At 35.5% G+C, this 19,746-nt stretch overlaps 1 long non-coding RNA gene across 1 annotated transcript in view; it reads left to right on the plus strand.

The window, feature by feature from the left end:
• LOC106017680 (uncharacterized) overlaps positions 1-19,746 on the plus strand; it is a 151,316-nt gene that overhangs the window by 118,043 nt on the left and 13,527 nt on the right. Inside the window, exon 3 of the long non-coding RNA XR_002403038.4 lies at positions 12,088-12,167. This is a non-coding gene — a long non-coding RNA (uncharacterized lncRNA). The remainder of the gene's footprint in view (positions 1-12,087; positions 12,168-19,746) is intronic.

The raw sequence follows: 19,746 nt of genomic DNA on the forward strand, positions 1-19,746 counted from the left end.
ATTCAAACTGGTTTTCCACCTGGATCGAGAGGTGAGTATGAGATTTGGTTCCCATTGTACCTTGGCACAGGTTGTCAGCCAGGTGACAGACTTACATTTTGAGGTTGGTTGCTGTAAACTGGACACTACTCAGGAAGCACAACTGGCACTTAACTAAATAATTACAAATGATAAATTGTCAAATTGGTTATTTGTAATATGTGACTATGAGAAGATGCTATAGTGTAAAGATATTTTTTTCCATAAGAAGATGCTAAAGTGTAAAGATATTTTTCCATAACTAGAGTCAAAACCTATTTTTATTATTATTATTATTATTTTAATTTTTTATTTGTAGCAGCAGACTAAAATTATTATTTGGAATATGGCTGCCTAATGCATGTTCTGAACTTCTCCTGTTGCTGATAGTGGCTGTAAGATGCATGTTGTCATGCATGAATGATCAGCTGGGAAACTAGGGTAGGAGAATTAGGCTTGTAGTTGCGTTTTAAGAAACCTGCTTCACCAGCCCAGCTTCACCAAGGGACGAATGACCAGGGTCACATTGTTTGCTCTTTGGCATCACACACGACTGGAAGAGGTCTGTGGTCAATTGTCAACATGCTGTTTTCCAGTGATTTTTTTAGTGAAAAATGTGGCCTTTCTCTGCCACACAGAGGAGAGCCAGAGCTTGCAGCTGTGTCATGTCCCACTCTCATCCACACTGTTTAACTGCTAGCACAATTTCTGGTGAGGTTTTGGCTCAGGTTAAGCAGTTGTCTCTCTCCTACAGTGCCAGGGAATGGCTCAGTGCTGGTTAACAAAAGCCAGGGACCTTTCCCAGAGCAGTCTGCCTGCAGCTACATTGATTTGCCAGTGGACAGGCTTCAGCTGATCAGATGCTTTTCCTGCTACTTGCTCACAAGGGCAGAGCATGATCCCCAGCTCCATTTATTTAGTATAAGTGTATATCTCACAGCACTGCAAGGTACTGGAGGCATCCAAGGATTCCTGCATAAGCATATATCTGAATTTGGCTGGAGCTGGCTAGATCACTCATTGTAAGCCTGTAATGAATAAATTTTATTTTATTTTTTATTTTATTTTATTTTATTTTATTTTATTTTATTTTATTTTATTTTATTTTATTTTATTTTATTTTATTTTATTTTATTTTATTTTATTATTATTTTATTTTAATGTGGTATATTGTCTTATTCTAAGAAGCAATGTTGGTTGGCATTCTTTTGTAGTCATAACTACTTGCTAAATGATTTTACAGATACAATCTGCTGAGAGACGATGCAGGTGCTGAGTCCTAAAATGTTTTTGTTCCAGGCTGATATTTTAAGAGTTAAAAAAGAGTATGCATTTTGTATAAATTTGGCCCAAATAATTAATTGGCATTAACACTTATGGCACTTAGACTGATCACTGTTTTGATGAATAAACTGGAGGCTGTCCAAAACATTGCCAAAACTGTGTGTATGTGACCTTGGGAGTTAACAGTGGGGAGAAGCTACCCCACTTAATTGCAAAAAACGTTCATGAATCCGCCTTTGACTGTTCAGATCTGCTGTAATTACTGCAGTGGTTTGAATCTTCTGTTCTTATAGTAATGTCTGTTTCGTTTCATGCCTGCAACATTAATTTTATATGATGGAATGCTATACCACTGGTGCCCACTGGGATTTTATCTGGCCTCTAATTGGCAGTTGATGAGGTTTCTGAGTCCTGAAAAACCTTGATGCCAATTTTATAGTGTGGATTTATAGTGCTTCCTGCAATTTGGCCACAGTTTGATTAAATTATTTTCTTTAATTTAGATTTACTATTATCTTGTATGCTCATTTTTCTTTCAGAAGGTACCAGCCAGACATTAATATGGAATAAAATTAATGAAGAACTATGTATAAATATTTTATAGTGCATCTAAAATGTGCACTATTTCTTTTACTGATGAAACAGCACTTCTGAGAATTTCCTGAGACATCCCAGATTAGTAGGCACCACTTTAATCTTCAAGTGTATTAACACAGAAATTTTTAGAGGCAAATGTTGGTGGAATTAGAAAATATATGTATTTGGCTTGCATTGCAGAAACAATGCCAAGCTTCTGTGCCAGAAAATGTATTCAATGCTCAATCAAACAAAGAGGATGTTGGTGGAGAAAGGACATGGATATTCATCACTGATCATGTTCCTGCTTTGTGAATGTGCTCTGCAAGTTGCCATGCTATGACAAGCCCTATTGAACCATAGGCTGTATTTCCTGAATGCAAATCTAGAGCTCTGTGAAACTCTGTTTTCAATTGTTCTGTCAAATTTATTCTCAACCAGAAGAAATGTTTTCATCTGATGGCCATTTCCCAGCAAAATGAATAGATGTAACATAATAGACAGGATGTATATTTATCAAACACATCACGCACGTGCACTTGTGTATGCTTCATACGTATTTCTGTAATACTGGTTATGCAAGCATTGTAAAATAAAGCTTCCCCTGTTAAAATGACACTTTCTAGGAGGTATTCATCTTGTGCGTATGTCTAGAAAGCTGTTAGGGGTAATATTAGTACATTAATTAACTGATTGTACTGTCTGAATTGCTAAATTTCTTATTTTCTAAGGATAGATTCAGATTGTTGATCAAGATTCATCTTGGTCCACTAACACAATTGTTGGTCTCTGTGATAGATGGGGATTTCCCAGCCCCTTGAAAAATGTAAGATTAATGAATGGTATGAGCAAACGTGAGACAGCAGTTGTGTTCTTGATTTGGTCTCATACAGAACATTTCCTTGAAAGTGTTACTGTTTTTATTTTATTTATTATTTTTTATTTTTTATTTTTATTTTAAAATTAGGAGGTTATTATCAGTCCTTTTCTATGGTTCCATGCTTGGAGATTGTTATTTCTGTGTAAGAGATGGAGTTACCAAAATTACTTACTTACAAAGGAGAAGTATAAGATTCTTAAGCTGTAGCTATGTGGGAAAAATAAACAAACAAACAAAAAGCTCATTGGCATCTGCAGAATTTAGTTGCTCAAAACTTTATGGTTATAGAAAATCAGAATTGATTTAAGTTCCCTTCTGTGGGCAGTTTGGAAGTTTAGTTTTATGTCTGTTTAAAGAACTTATGCTTAGTCTTTGTTATGCTTCTGTTAACAAGTATTAGAGGTTTTGCTCATCCTAAGCAGACAGAAACATTGTAGAGAAACAATTCTAATCTTTGGGGTATTTCTTTCTACGGCAAGGAGAAAACAGAATGTGTGGACATGCTGTAGACCAGGCTGTTGTGAATGTGCTTTGGGAAGCTGTCTGTGCTTTGGGGTGGAGGGAAGTTCAGAGAATGGTATTTTTTTTTTCTTTTTCCTTATTTAGTTTTGGTTAGGTAGGCAGGTATTTGAAAAGGTCTTTACAGACTATCAAAACATAAGTGACTAAATTTGTTTGTCTATATATTTCAAGTGTCCCTCACTGATGCATCCTTTCTGACTTCTGTGTTGTAAATAGACTTTTTAACCAAATTTGATATCTTGGGATTCCCAGGACTTAAATCAGCTTAAGAGGGGTGGGAAGGAGTAGTAGCACAGACTGGAGAAATGTAGGAAAGGAAACATCAGTTCCTGGAGCATGATGTCAATGCTTATAGCCTCAGATTTCTGAGCAACTTATTTCTCATTTAATATTGAGCTTCAAAGTAAACATAAAATAAAATAGTGCTTCTTCTTCAGCTCAGAGATCAATTTGCATTGTACATATGTGTAAACAGAATAGATAGCAGTACAGAGAAGTGGGACATTTGCAAGCAATACCACCTGTACTTCAGCTGGGAAGCCTCTGCCATCATGAAATCATCATTCATTTCTCTCCTCCCCTTCTTGACAATCAGTGAAAATATGGTAGAGAAGTTTTGCTTCTGCTTTGCCCATTCCCACTTAGAATTCTATTGGGAATTACTTATAATAGGTATCAGGCTCCAGCTCCTTGATGCTCTTTAAGACTCAAACAGACTTTAAGGAAAACAGTGGAATTTCTTTTCCTCTTTTTGTGCTTGCTAAGAAATTCACTCCATCAGGCCATTGTATTTCTGGTACTCTTGCCTTTGATAATATTAAAATAATAAAAAAAAATAATAAAAAGGTTAATAGAAAGTGACAGTACTGTGCTCTGACCAGACTGCTTCAAAATTTCTACATGATGTAACAAGATGATAGAGCACCAAATGATGCAATGCCAAAATCTGTCTTGAAAAGCACCTAGAAGTCTCCAAAATAACTGTGCAACCTGTTCTCTACTCATCCAATCTGTTTGCTAGTAACACTGAAAAGATAAAATGTAGTGTATTTCATATTAAAGAGTATTTCTAGTAAAACATCAGACTACAGTATTTGATAAGGCCCTTTGAATTAGTCTAAGCTTCCATGTATTTATTTTAAACTTCTCACTAAGCATTGCATTGAAGTGTTACACTGGAGCCCTTGAAATAATTCTCAAATTCACCACTTCTTGATGATTATAAATAAAAGGTTATTTTATTTTATTTTATTTTATTTTATTTTATTTTATTTTATTTTATTTTATTTTATTTTATTTTATTTTATTTTATTTTATTTTATTTTATTTTATTTTATTTTATTTTATTTTTTTTAAAGAGAGAGAGAAATCAGAAGCAGTGTTGTATTTTCATATTTTAAAAAAAATTGTATTAAAATATATCCTGACTGAGCCAGAAAATTCCAGGAAAAAGAGATCAAAGCAAAAGAATAGCCTAGGATCACAGATGTGAGGAAATTCATTTTAAATGGAGATTTTTCCGTGAACAGCAGCTTACTGTCTAAAAATGTCTAAATCAGTGGAACAAAAATAACTTAACTCCCTCCCCCCCCCCTTACAATCTGCAAAGATGGTCGTTTTGCAGATTATACACAGCATTTGCATATATTATTGTGTATATTAGCAGGAGAGGTTATCTACTCTACCCTGTCTGAATTAGACTAAATTCTATACAATTTTTATTCCTTACATATCACTGAACATGTCAGTAAAATACAGAATGGGAGCACATTTCTGATTTTTTTCCTAATTACATGTTCTTCTGACCATGAATTAATCTCTTGGCTTTGGAGGTGAATTTAATTTTTGCACATATGAACTATTCTAATAATTAAAGTTTTTAATTTTTCTATATTGCAAATAAAATGCTGTTAATAGCTAAACCTCATAATCATGTGAGAGAATTAAGAAAAAAAGGAACACTGTCAGATCTGGGCAGAAAGCAGTCTTCAATCCTGCAAAAATGATAAATCTAAAATATTTTCTAATTTCATAGCATGAACTAGCTATCTTTTCAAGATTTTTGTGAGTAAAGAAAAGCATTTCCCACCCTCTAACCTTTAGCATATTTCTGTAGTAACTCCCTGGAATTCAAGACAATTGCCTGAGCTGTGATTTTGATTAACTTATTTATGTGTTGAATACAAAAAGGCTAAGATCTGCATTAAATTGAGCTTCAAAAAGTTGGAATGGTACTCTTGGACTGGACTCCTCTTTTCCCAAGCTGTAGAGGAGAAAAACAGAAGTTAATGCAGTCATTTTGCCAGAAACACAGAATGTTTTCCTAGGGAAGACCCTTTCTCTCTCCCCAGAAAATCCCAAAGAAAACAAATCCAAAGCAAACCACTGGAAATCTTTCCATTAACTTAAGCAAAATTTGTATCAAAATAGAAAGCAGAAATATCATCTAGCTGAGACTGGAGGGTTAATTACTGTAGGCTGGAAATACTCAAGTAGGAATTTTAAGAAAAACAAAGTTTAATATTGCTGCTCTTGGTGCAAGTGTTTTTTAATTACTAAAGTGTAAAAGGAACTTGGCATTCCTTTATCTACCAGGATTTTTGCTAACAGAATATGTGCCACAAAGATTTATGTGGCAAGTTGGGCACATCTCTCTCTTTTTTTTATTTTTAATGACTTTAGTATCAGGTTTACCACTCAACCTACTCAATTGCTTTGGCACATATATTCCCTTCAGGAAAGCAAACCAAGGAATCACCTGAGTGTGATGCACAGTTTATCATGCATGCTTGTAAAAGATTTTGGAAGTAGCTCCATGGTAGCTGAGCAGCCCACAGCCACAACGAGAACAAAACTGCTCATAAGGGGAAGGTCTTTTGTTACTATGCACTCTGGTAGAAAAATATTGCTTTCTATAGCCTACTTCCTTATAGTTTGATCAGGTGCTGATTTCTTATGGAACCATCTGTACTACTTAATGTGTAATGGAAATGGAAAATTAACTTATAATGTTTTGGATCTTTAAAAGTATTTGTTGTGCTCGATGCGCTATTTGAGCTGAATGGATCCTCAGACAATTCAGTGTTTCTATGATTATGCAACATCCCTTAGCTTCTGAGAACAACCAGCCACCTTCAAAGCCATTTCTATTTTACAGAAATAAAAATGCCTAGGTTTTAAACATGCCTTTATGCAGTAGATCATATAGGATAATAGGTAAATGTCTTGTGGGCGATGAACTAAAGAAAATGCTCTTGTTAAGGAAGTATCACTCAGAAACACTGAGACTGCCGGTCCATTATTTGAATAGACAGCAATAGAAATATGCTGGAGATGTCAACCTCTAATAAACATGTTTCAGCATATTTGAATTTTTTCTTTGATACGGGAAATAAATATCTTAGGTAAGACTCAATATTCTGAGGCGATGTGAAAGTTGCTAACAGTGCAGAACTTGCTGCCAGTTTGCTTAAGGAAGAAGAAAATGTCACTTCTCTGCATCTCATAAGGCCGTGACTTTTGGAAGTTAGTTTTAGTACTGCCACAAGTTAAATCTGTCAAAATCATGATGGCATCTTTCCGTACATACGCCAGTTTAGGGGAACCAGATTAAATTTCTTCTTTCATTTTATAGATGCAACATTCAGCCTGTCAGTAGAGGCAGTCCTCTGAGGTGTCTGCCTTATGCTGCAGAGAGGAAGAATTTAGTTTTAGTTTCCAGCTTTTTGTTCAGATGGACACTGAGGATTTGACAGTGTTTTCTAATGAGATATGGTAGCAAAAAAACCCAACAGTAACCATTATAGGTGTAGTTTGTGTGGTGGTAGTCTGAAAATCATCTTTCATTACTATTTTGGTCCTGCTGTAATATCTTGCTTGCATTAGGAGCTCCTGTTCTGTTGGCAGGATGTGGGATGTAGGAATTCCATGGCTCTACATCAGCCATGCCTAAATCACGAAGGGCTGTATTTATTGCTGTATTTATTTTTTGTGCCTGTGTAAAGAACATTTTGTAGATACTGGTGCTAACACAGAGTAATCTGCACACAGAGTCACATCTCAGCATGCCAGCTGTATTCCAGACAGAAAAAATAAAAAAGAACTTGTGTGGTGGGATTGCGAGTCTGCTTTTGAATTGTTGAGTGACACTTCATTTTATAAACTATTTACGAAGGAAACTATAAATGTTGGGCATTCATCTACAGCCCTGCCTCAGCCTGTTAAAAGCTATCAGAGGTGCACACATTCACTTGTCTAAATTGTTCAGTTTTGAAAAACAGCACATGTAGTTATGCCAAAAGCAATCAGAAGAAAACTTACAAGAGAAGCAGTTCTGACAGGTAAACTCATTCCTGAGGTGCTTATCACTAGAGAGTTATAATACAAAACTTGATCTCTGGTCTTCATTTTGGAAATCTAGATCTTGCAGGTCTGGAATGCCACCTGAGAGATGCTGTGGAGCTTCAGTTCTGGGGTAAAAAAACAAAAAAAAACAAACAAAAAAACATAAAACAAAAACAGAACAGTGTGCTTAAACCTGTGTAGGAGAAACACAAAAATATACATTGCAATCTTGTGTAGTTCTGCTTCTCTGGCTGTAATAAAGTAGTGACTGAAATGAGGCATCCACTCATTAGCATTTTTTGGAGAATCATTTCCACATGATTCTGTTTCTAATGCAGGAGCAGCCTGTAATTTTGCAGCAAGCAGTGCAAACCTATTTCTGGCTCACTGGGCCAAAATTACTTTGACAATGAGTAGGATGCATATCTGGGCAGATACTCTAAAAAAAGGGAATTATTCAATCAGTAGCATTGAGTCACTTTACTGTGGCTGCATATTTTAGTTTATTTTTGTCTGGATCTCTAGGGATGGTACTGCATTTGCTGAACTGGTGCTCAGTGACTAGGCTGACCTATATTCATTCTTGCAATGGCTTGGGTGTTGAGTACCTGCAGCTTGGTCACTAATTTCAACAGATGAACTGTAGCTTTTCTTTAGTAAAAAAACCCAACCAAACAAACACAAAACCTTATATTTGACTATGCAGTTCTTATATTCAAGGTTCATTCTACAGACCAAGAACAGTTAAAGCACAAAACTGGGAACCATAGGATCTGGAATCACTTCCAGACTAAGCCTTTAGCTTGCTTTGTAGCGGACCCTCTTTAGTTTCATCAGCTGGTTTTATGCATCTACCTATGTGTTTCAGGGAGATATTAGAGTATTTCAAGCTCTTGAAATCATCAGCCTCTTCTGCCACCTCATGCCATTGACACTAGAGGCACCCTGGAATAACAGGATCAGGTACTCAGGTCACTCGGCTTACCACCAGTTCTGTTCAGTGTTTCTGTGAATGAGCTTTCCTTTTTCCCTGTTGGCACTGAATCTGGCTCTCTGATATTCTAGTTTGTCTTTGTCCTTGCCATTGTATTGGTTTTGCTTAAAGATTCATAATGCACAGGAGGAAAATACTGAGTCATTTTAGCAGTCTCACCTCAGCTATATCTCAGGGGAAAAAATGAAAAATTAAATCATTGTACCTTAGTTGCCAACACTGTCACTCCAAACATTTGTCAACAGACCTCAGTGTTACTTACTGCTGCAAGTTTAAGGTCAATTTGTGTCATAAAATACAACTATGTGTTTACTGCCAGTAAATTTGGCTTAATAACGATCGTTATGTGATATACATTGTGCTTTAAACAGTTTAACATATAAATGCCGCTGTGGCTTATTGATCTCTTTTCATTAGAGAAGAATTTTGGCAAGCAAAGGGAGGTTTATTACAGATATACTCAGTGTTTCTTTTAAGTAGTTCATAGGATAAAACAGAGAACTTGCTGAGGAAGTAATTATAAGTAAGACATTTTAATGAGGCTATGAATATGTATAGCTTCTTCAAACATTCACAAGTACAAAAAAGTAAGTTCAACTTGTCATAGAATTAGTTCTCTAGTAGGACAAATGCATGGGCATGTCTCAATATCGACTTTGGAATTGTTAAACAGTTTAGCAATTGGTTTATAGAAACACAGGAGGCTCAAAGATTTGCACATTTCAGTACACATGAAGAGCAGTTCCTGAATCTAAACAAAAGGAATAATTAGCAAATGCGTAGTAGGGAAGAAAACAACACAATTTATACTTCATGTGGCCAAAATGCTTGGAATTTGGGATGGGAATGGTAGTTGACTGAAAAAATAACTGGTTTCAAATCTTTGGTTTGATGTTATGTTGGTGTTGTGTTCTTAGACTCTTGTTTTGAGGGAGCAAGCAGATTGTCTATAAGAGACAGAAGAATCAGTATTTGATGTCCATCACTGACTTTTTCAACCTTACTGATTTCATGTTATTTTTATGAATAGGTTAGAAATATAATAGTAATTAGTGTGAAAGAAGTTTCTCTCTCACAATAGAAGCATGCTCTGTGGTTTAGCATATGTATTAATCTCTTTTGAAGACAATAAAATAGGTATTTTGTAACAACTGCATTTTTATGTGAAATCCATTGCAATTGTGCAAAATTGGAATTGGCCTCTTATAGGCATATAAAATTACAGATTAACGATTTCTCACATTATTGCCTGCTCTATCCTTGTCATTGTTTATAATAGAAAAAATATTTCTCTGAAGGTTGAATAGAAGTTAAAGCATTTTTCAGTTGAAATTACACTTTATTCTGTCCACTGCTTTTTTTTTTTTTTTTTTTTTTTTTTTTTTTTTTTTTTTGTCCTGGATAAATACAGTTTTCTTACTCAATGTCAAAAGATTTTTTATTTTCTTTGTAACAGTAAAATAGCTGGTTAATACCAAAGAATTTTGAAACTTTGCTTTTTGCTGTTACATCCTCTGGAATTTCATCATTTTTCTTAAAATAAATCTAATTTTACTTTTATAAAAATACTTAGAGATGGCAAGATAGATGGCAAGAAAATACAGTCTTTTTCACAGTGAGGGGTGAATGTCACAAGTGGTAGTATATGATTTCTGATTTATAATATGCTTTTGCCTACTCTAACAGATTGATCATCTAGTCTTTCCCAACATGTTTGCTACATGGAACCAAATGATTTGACGCCTTGATCACACACCTTTGACCTCAAATGCTTCCACCAAGAAAGAAAACAGATTTTCTAAGGCTCCTGAAAATGAATTGATCATTTGTTCTTTGTATATGCTTTCTCCTTATGCACACATGCACACACACACAAATTTACATAAACAGCAAGGAAAGCATTATTATAAATGCTGTACATGAAAAATGTATTCCACAAAGTTCCCATTAACTTAAAATGAATCAGTATTTTGCCTGGAAAAAAATGTTAGAGTAACAGCAGTGCTAAAGATTAGAGCCTTTAATGACTTTCTCATTTTATATAGATGACATTAAAAAGCAATTTAAGCTATTATGCAACAGTTAAAATTGAAATTGCTGAATTTTTGTGAAAATACTGAGACAAATTCTCTGCATACGTGATAGAGAACTTCAATGTACTTATATGCACTTTAAAATAGAAGAAGACAGTCTTGTATTTGAAGCAGGATTTCTATCATAGAAGGAAATTCAAAAGCACCTCCTAAAGAATGCTGCCTTTGGCCTGATATCTGTAGATTGTTTTTTGAAATATTCACATAACATCACTGTGATTCATTTTAGATTGAATACCTTTCTCTATAGTGGTATCACACAGTACTGCCAAAAGATGGATATGTCTGCATACATTAATATGTTCACTAATGAATGGAATTAAAAAATCACTTAATTCTTAGTTCAAGAGAGGAATTCTGACGTGACTGAAATTGAATTCAATTATTCTACTGACTGTGGTAGATCCAAGAATTGATTTAAATTTCAAGAATTTGTGTAACAACCAGAGGGGCAGATGTAACCAAACTGACAGCAAGTGGCTAGAAGTTCATAGAAATGCATCAGATGGCATTTAAAAGACACTAATCAGAGGCAAGGTCCTTAGCCTCCCTCTCAGCTTCACAGAAGTTACTTGTGCTTGCATTAAATTGGGAAGGCAGAAGAGTGTCACCCACCTGAGTCTTCCTGATTTTGCTTGTGACCAAAGTTCTGATAAAGATACAGAATGTGTTGGTTTTATTAATGATTTTGCGCTTCATTCAGTGCTAAAAAGTATTAATCATTTTCTGTGGAAATTCAAGTAATTTACTGCTTGAACATCTCTGTAATTAGAAAAGTAATTATTTTCATGAGTTTTGCTATGTGGCAACTTCAGCATAAATTCAAGAAGGTAGAGAAGAAATTCCCTTCACTTTGCTTTAAGTGTTTGTAAGGTAGTAATTGCCCTGACTAACTACATACTTCAACCCCCACCCACCCAGTATCTCTTGTAACCTAAAATTCATTAAGAAGTTATTCATGGTTAAAATAACCACAAAAATGGTGTACACTTAAAAGGTCTAATTCTTAGTATTTTATGCAGAAATGCAGCTATTTTTGTTTTAGTCTTGCTTTGAAACACGTGTTTTGTTATTAAACATAATAAAGGGCTTGCTGAAAAAGTGATCACTTAGCCCACCCAGTGTAACAAGGTATAACCATACCCCAAAATAAAGTACGAAAGTATGTACCTTTAGCATAGGGAATGTTTTAATTAAACTGTTATTTATTTATTTATTTATTTATTTATTTTAACACTGGGTGCTGAGTTTTAAACCTTCGGCTACCTCCCTTTGTGCTCCTTATACAGAGATTTAACAAGGTTGTGATACATTGCATCTCCAAAAGCATGCACTACATCATTTGCCCTGACTGGCAAATACCTCTATAAATACAGGTCGGAGGTGCAGGAAGAGCCAAAAAGGAGGGTGGGAGCAAAGAATGCTTAGCCACAGGCAGAACTTAGTTCACATAAAGGTAAGTGACAGTTGTTATTCCTCTGATAATGCAGCTTCTGCCATGCTGTGCAAGTGGCAGCTCTGGGCAGCATTTCACTTAATCTCTGTCTTGCCCTGGTCCATCTCCCTACCACAGGCAGGAAATTCCAGCCCTCAATGAATCCTTTTTGTACAGCTCATCAGTTCTGTACTGTCTGAAGATCAGCTTTCTCAAAATTACCTTCCTGTGAGAAAACTAATGCTATTTTTTTTTCCCTAAAAGAGAAAAAGGCAAAAAGAAGAAAATGTTTTCCTGTAGTCCCTGAGTTCCATTAGGCTGAGGCTGTGATTACTAACAGTACTACCAGCTGACCTCACCACATGCTGTCAAAATGCTTCCAGCTGATGTACCATTAGGTTATGATATTTTGGACAGAATCTTAATGCCATTTCCTGAGTTGAAAGGTTCTTTATCCTATCCTTTGTATAGCTAATTGTCTAGTTCTTTTGCACTTTGATGTTTTCTGTAGCCACTGCTTCATTGCCACAATATCCTGATGAGTCAGTTGAAAGCTGTTCTTGCCAATGGGATTTAACACTTCACATAATTCTTTTTCTTTTTACTTCATAGGCAAACCATGCAGGATTTTTCTGAAAACTTTTTTGTGTCATTTGGTTTACCCAACAAGATGTGGGAAGGAATAAAACCAAAACCCAACACCACAAGACAACCTGTGTAGATTTCAGGAGGAAAGATCTAAATGATCGATATCATACACTATAACTGGCATCTGACATGTTGTTCAATAATTCTTTGGCTAAGGGCTTGAGTAGATATGGAGTTCTCCCCATATAACATCGGAAACTGTCTCAGAAATGTTCTCAGAAAGAGAAAGTGATTTTACTTACAAAAAAATCAATATCGTGTTGTCACATATCTTTTAAGAAAAAAAATCTACCTTCTACCCCTGTCTAGCTTTAGATCATATCTTCATAACAGTCATAACTAGGGTTAGAAACAACTGTATTTAAAACTGAGTCTTTATTACTTGTTCATTTACTTTTTTTTTGTCTTATTGGATTTGGACTCAGGGTTGATATGATGAGTTTCAATTATATTTTATTTTTTTATTGGCAGTTTACATCCTATTTTAGGGCATGAAACTTGAAATGGATTATTTTTTCTTCTTACTCTGTGTAATGAATGAACTGTTGGATTTGAGATCTTTCAAAACCATCTTTCTTAAACATGCAGCGTTTTTAGAGGTAGGACTAGGTGATCTTGGAGGTCTCTTCCAATCTAGATGCTTCTGAGATTCTGTCAGTAATTTTTATAATACAGTTGTAGAAACAAAGTAAACACTGTTGATTTAACTTTACAAGCTTACCTTGGTTTCTTCCTGAAAGTTCATAGGTGCCATGAGTTTCACAATGTACAAACAAACAAACAAATAAAAAAAATCAGAGAATCCTATGCATATAATTAACTTGCTACTTCGTGGTTATAGTCAAGGTCAATTTTTTTACCTCTGTCAACTGATAATTATAGTAATTCCTTAAAGAACTTGGCCAAAAAAAACATACAACATCTGCGGGGAATTGCTTTCTTCAGAGACCAAATAATTGTGTTTTATGTACCTGGAAACTAAGGTGTAGAATGGGTTATTACTCACATCCAACTGAAAATATGTTTGGTCCAGGTGTGAGTATCTCTAGCTCCTTGTGTTTTCTAGCTCCCATCCTTTATCCAAAGTTTTACAGGGTCTATCTTGTCACTGAAAACAGTGTTGTTCTGTTATTAGAGTTCCTATTTTTCCTACTTAGTATCAGGAATTATTGTGTTCTTTAGCTTGGCAGGAGACAAGAAGAAATACTTGATGCTTAGCAGCTGTGCTTTGGAGGAGAGATGAGTTTGGGAAGGGAACAAAATGCCTTCTTTTCCTTCTCCTCAAAACAACCTGGCAGATGGGAAAGTGTTTATTGTCAGTCACTGTAGTGGCCAGTCTGTTATTAAAATGAGTAATTAAAATGGTCATCCCGCTGCAATATGTCACAACGTGTTTGCACCTCACAGTGATGATGACAGTGCACCATGAGGCACACTAAGAGCTTTCTGTGAGCAAACATTGTAACAGTTATGAGGAAGAAAGTTCTAATAATTTTGTGTATTTTACAAATCTGTATTGAGGGGTCTTTTCATAGAGATTTTTTTTTTTTTTCTAGTGATTGCTCCTTTTTTTTCTGTAACGTCTCTTGAAACTTTAGATGGAGAATCTTTTTAACCTTATGCATGTTAGAAACAATTAGTTGAAAATTTCCTAATGTTCCATCTTCCTTTATCAAGGTTAATAGCAAGACTTCAAAGTTCAATCCATATTTCTATGTTCTGACCCTCATGAAACCTGTACTTTTGTCTCTTCATACACAGTTCTTTGCAGGGACAGTTAATGACAAAAATTGTATCCACAATACATTGCAGAGGTTATTTCAGTGTCTATAATATTGATTGATGTATGTGAGGGATAGTTTTGTGAACTCTAAAGAAATAAAAGCTTGAGGTTTTACAATTTGGGATAAAGAAAAATGGACAGTAGCTCTCTCTCCAATTCCATGAATCACACACAAAAAAGACACATTGCACAAATTCATGGGAAAATGGATGTGTAAGAAGCTCTGGCTTAGAGTGATGGCTGCTTTAGAAATAATGTGTGAAAATATTCTGGATGAGGAAAGGAGCAGTCAAAAATCTGGAATTGTAATGAATAAATGAAGAAACTCAGCTGAAGACAAGTGTTTTGGATGGCTACCTCATGAAGAAGCTATCCTCATTAGCTTCAAGTATTGGTGCCAATAAAACATGACCATAGTAAGGATTATTTTTGGCAATAGCTAATCTAGAAATTTTGATTGTTTTTAATAGACTGTTCTATGAGTTGCTGCAAAACATAGTTCTAGATATATCAGATATAGATATATCTAGGTATATCTAGTATCTAGATATACCTGTATACCTTCATTTAATTCAAATACCAATGATTATTAGGAAATATTAATCAAGTGTGTGTTTCCAAGTTTGTAATGAAACTTCACCCCATTTTATAAAGCACCTTCCCTGTTTAGAATTCATAAACTTCAAGCTAAATAATCTCCTCTTACAACATGGGGGGAAAAGCTTTGTGGAGGTGGAAGAAAACGACGTCACATATAACTTGACTTTCAGTAGAAATTGGTAGTCTTGCACAGCATTCCCATAAAAGAATTATAGAAACATTGTGGAACTAGTGTAGAGTGAGCAAACAAGCAGCCAAGATGTCATGCTGAGTGTCACTATCTGTTGTTCACACACTGAAATATGAGTGAAGTTTCTCAAGGTCAGTATTACTTGTTGCTTTCATTAAGGATTTGGACGGTAGAATAGAGAATGAGCTTATTAAATTTTCATGCAAAAACAAGCAAGGGCAGGACACCTACAAGCACTTGGAAAGATTACAATGCGAAATGTTGATTGATTGGAGCAATAGCGTGTGGTAGACAGGATGTAAATCAGTCAGAGAAAGAGCGAAGTCCTCCCGCACATGGGAATAATCAGCTATATGATACAAGATAGGGAATGCTAGGAAAGCTGTTCTACAGAAGAGAACCTTCAGCTTGTAGAGGTTAAAAAGCTAAGCCAGAGACAACAGGGACCTGGCACCTTGTCTAGTGATAAAAAGTATGAGGTTTAAACTGAATCAGGGAAGATCTTTGCTACACGGTAGAAAAAATGTCTCCAAACACTAAGGACAGTTAAGCTCTAAAACAGGATGGTTGCCACTAGAGATTTTTTGATATCCACTGACAAATAAAGTACAGGAGTAGCTTAAAGGCTTATTAACTGTTCCTATTTTCTGTGGTTCTCAAGCTGGTATTTCTCTGTAAGTGCTGTTCATATCATAAACATACTTTCTCCTGGATTGTTTATGTTTACCATTATTTTACATATAACAAATGAAATTGCAGTGTATGCAGTAATATATGTGGAACAAATGTTTTGTTGTTATTTTAAAGATAACAGCCAACATGCTTTGACTGATTTGACATTTCAGATATTTCTGAAATTTCTTGGTATAAAGACAAAATGCTGGGAGAGGTAAAACTGGGTCATAATGTCTCTAGGTACTTGGCCCCGTTGTTGTTGCACCTGAAGATGTTGTATACAATAGAGTATAACAGAGTAGAGTCTATCTGTATGGAACCTATGAAACAGGTGAATGAACTGTAAGGATAGATCCAGTTAGACATACTTTTTTTTTTTTTTTTTTTTTTTTTTTTTTAAGTGAAATCTCTTTTCTTATTATTGGAACTAAAGGTTGCCTTCTGGCATGGACAGATGATGCTCATATGTTAACAATCTAGACACTGTCAAAAAAATTCTGGATATCTGAGATATGGTTGCTGAGAACGCTTGATGTTATTTGCAGGGATATTTTCAGTCTTCACTTTCAATTATCAACTTTAGATATTGGTTTTCTTGGTCTGATGATGTTTGCTTTGGTCCCAGTCCTGAAAAAGTTAAAGCATAAGTTTACTTGTTCACATACTGAGTGCAATGTGTAGAGTTAAAGTAATTTGCTCATTGTTTTCAGTAAGAATAAAGCTGGGCGTTGGAAGTGGTCCCATTTTCTTTGTGTATACATGTACATGAAATTAAGCATGCACATGTCAGCCAAAATTGTCTCCTGTGTTCATTATTGTGAAAGGAGAATGGAGAATGCTTGTACAGTTATTTTAACATCTTATTTCCAGGGTTTAGACAGTTGTGAAAAACATGGAGTAGCAGATCAATAAGTGCAGTTATACATAGGTATTACATTCACATGTAAAATTGATGGGACTTTTTTCTTTCAAAAGGAACACCATCTTTCTAGCTACCCTACTGCTTTTTACTTTGTTCTATTTGCTTCAGTTGCCAAATGGCTTAGCTACTGCTATAGGTTAAGAAAAAGGCATCTGGAGTCATTCCACATGTGACTGTATGCACTAAACACTAATGTACTTTACACTATTAAGCAAACTTACCTAATAGGCTTATAACACAATATGGGTGTAGTGATATGTCCCACCTCTGGCCAATACAAGAAGAGGTTAATTAACTGCTCTGGGAATAGGAAAGAAGACCAACCTTTTCCTGTAAAAACTATGCGGTACTCATGTTCTAAAGGGAAGGCATTATTGTCTTGGTTAATTAGGAACAAGAAACAAAAGAAGGAAGCCAGTTAAATTTGTGTTTCCATGGGAATGGGCTGCAAAATCTCTGTAATTAATGATGGAAGATGGAAATGTTGCCCTCTTTAGCTATAAAGTTTAAATTTGTCAAGAGATATAATTTGGTCATAAAGAGTAATGGCCTGGGAAAAAAGGAGGGAAAAAAAAAAAAAAAGCTTATAATCAGATCTTAGAAAAGAAAATGTCTGTGTTTTCATTTGCCCCTGGAGTAAAGACCTGAGGTTGGTTGAACTTTTTATTTTTTTTTTTTCAGTGTTGTATCTTTCTCTTCAAACTACATTTGTGTGTAAGGAACACAACTGCTTTTCATCTCTGTAATTCAAAAGGTCCTTTTGCCGAAGTACACAGTGTGTTTTACTGACATTGCTGGTATGTGTATTAATGCAGAAATATTTGAGGGATTTATGCAGTTTCTGGGCAGCTGAAGACAAGTGTTTTGGATGGCTACCTACTGCTGTACACTGCAATTCCTGTGCTGCTTCCTTTTGTTTTATTCCATTGAATAAATCCTTAATATATGTTTCAGTCTTCATACTTTGAATAAGATGGAACAGCAGGATTAAATGCATCTTTCCATTATCACTCCCAGGTTATGTCAGAGTCTGGTGACATTATTATTAGGTCAATGAATTGACTGACCTATCAAGTCTTTATCTCAAAACCTTTGGTGGCCTACTCTTAACACTTGCAGATGGAGTCCTGCCCAGCTGTAGACATCCTGGTGGATCTGGTGGACTTGATGGAACAGTGCCAGCAAATGAGGGGAGATTGTATCTCAAGAGGCTCTACTATGTTTTGCAGGAGTGTCTGGATGTTGAGAACATGCTATTACAAAATACCTAGGAAGCTGCAGCTTAGTTCTTTAGATGGGGCTGGAGAGGAGAGATACAGAAGCCTTCCTGAAAGGCTAGTGGACTGAAGTCAGTGGACTGAAGTCAGAACATGGCTCTCCTGCACAACGGATTTATTTTAATGGTCAACTCTGATAGGCTGGTAAAGACTGTGGTCTGTTTGCCAATGACACATAGCAATCTTTGGTCTTCTGCAAGTTATATTCTGCGCATTGTGCATAGCTCTTGGAAATACTCTCCTTTGGTCTGCAATAGACAATGTGAAAGTAAAGAAATTGAGTGAATTAGTAACAGGTGTTTTAGAAGGAGTCTGTAAACATTTAAAATGGTGGCAAAGAAACCTTCCTTGTCTCTCCTGACACCTGAGGTCCAATGGCTGCCTGCAGAGGAGTCATCATATTAAGAGGTCCCTTACAGAACTTTACTTTTTGGGAAGAATCTCAGATGTAATCTCTTTTCCTCTTGCTAATTAGTTTGTTTTTATGTAAAACTGGCAAAACATCCTAAGTGTGTGGGATGGGGAAAACAAATTAAGACTCATACATGTTTACAAATAGGCAAAATCAGATCTGATGATGAGAAAAGTATGATTCTGTTTATTAACAGTCCTACTTCCATTCTGTTAACTGGCCTGTTTTCTCAAGCTGTCATAGCTGAGATGAGGTCTTTGATGAAGGTTTCTCTTCTGGACCTGTTTAAAAGATTTCTGTGTTTGAAGATCATATTTAGCCTAAGTGGTACAAAAAGAAAAACAGCTGAGAGAAAGTTGCTTTAGATCCATAGCCTGTAAAGAAAAAAAAACAGCTGGCTGACGTGAAGTGCAAAGAATCCAGTTGATGAATGAATGATTCAATTAATTGGGCAGTTTAGCATTAGTATCTGCCTTCAATGAAAATATTATGTAGCAATCACTGTACAGAACTAGCAGATGGTAACTCTGGAGTAAGGTTGCCCAGAAAATAAGTCAGTTTTCTTAAACATGGTAAGGCTTTGACATTTCTTTGGTCCATTGGAATGAAAACGATACTTTCAAAACATGAATTTAAAGACCCAAGGGACTGTGTGAAAGTGTATTTGTAGAGTATGCAAGGGAAAAATTAGGTGTAGTACTAAGGCAGTGTATCTCAATTGCTGTTGAAAGTTGTCCACTTTTATAAATTAACCATTAATTTTCTCATAGAGAAAATGATTTTATAGCCCATCTTCAGCCTAAAGAGAAAGCAGGTCAGAGTCTGGGTCTCCCTGGTTTGGGGGATTTACCTGCTGAAATGAAAAAGTCTCTTTATTTTTGAAGAGAACACTACCTGGGGATCTGAAATCCTCCTAACAAAAATTTAGCTATAGCTGGTATTGCACTTTGAAATGTTGGATTAGTTTGTCTGTAGAGATGGGTTCAAAACTATGAACAACACTGTGAACAGGTATTTTTGAAAGCTTTTTGAAGGCTGTAAAATTTAACAACTATAGTAAAATTTTTCTATTCTATTCCTTGCAAATGCTTTG

This window comes from Anas platyrhynchos, chromosome 5 (genome assembly GCF_047663525.1).
Source record: "Anas platyrhynchos isolate ZD024472 breed Pekin duck chromosome 5, IASCAAS_PekinDuck_T2T, whole genome shotgun sequence".
NCBI classification, from domain to species: domain Eukaryota; kingdom Metazoa; phylum Chordata; class Aves; order Anseriformes; family Anatidae; genus Anas; species Anas platyrhynchos.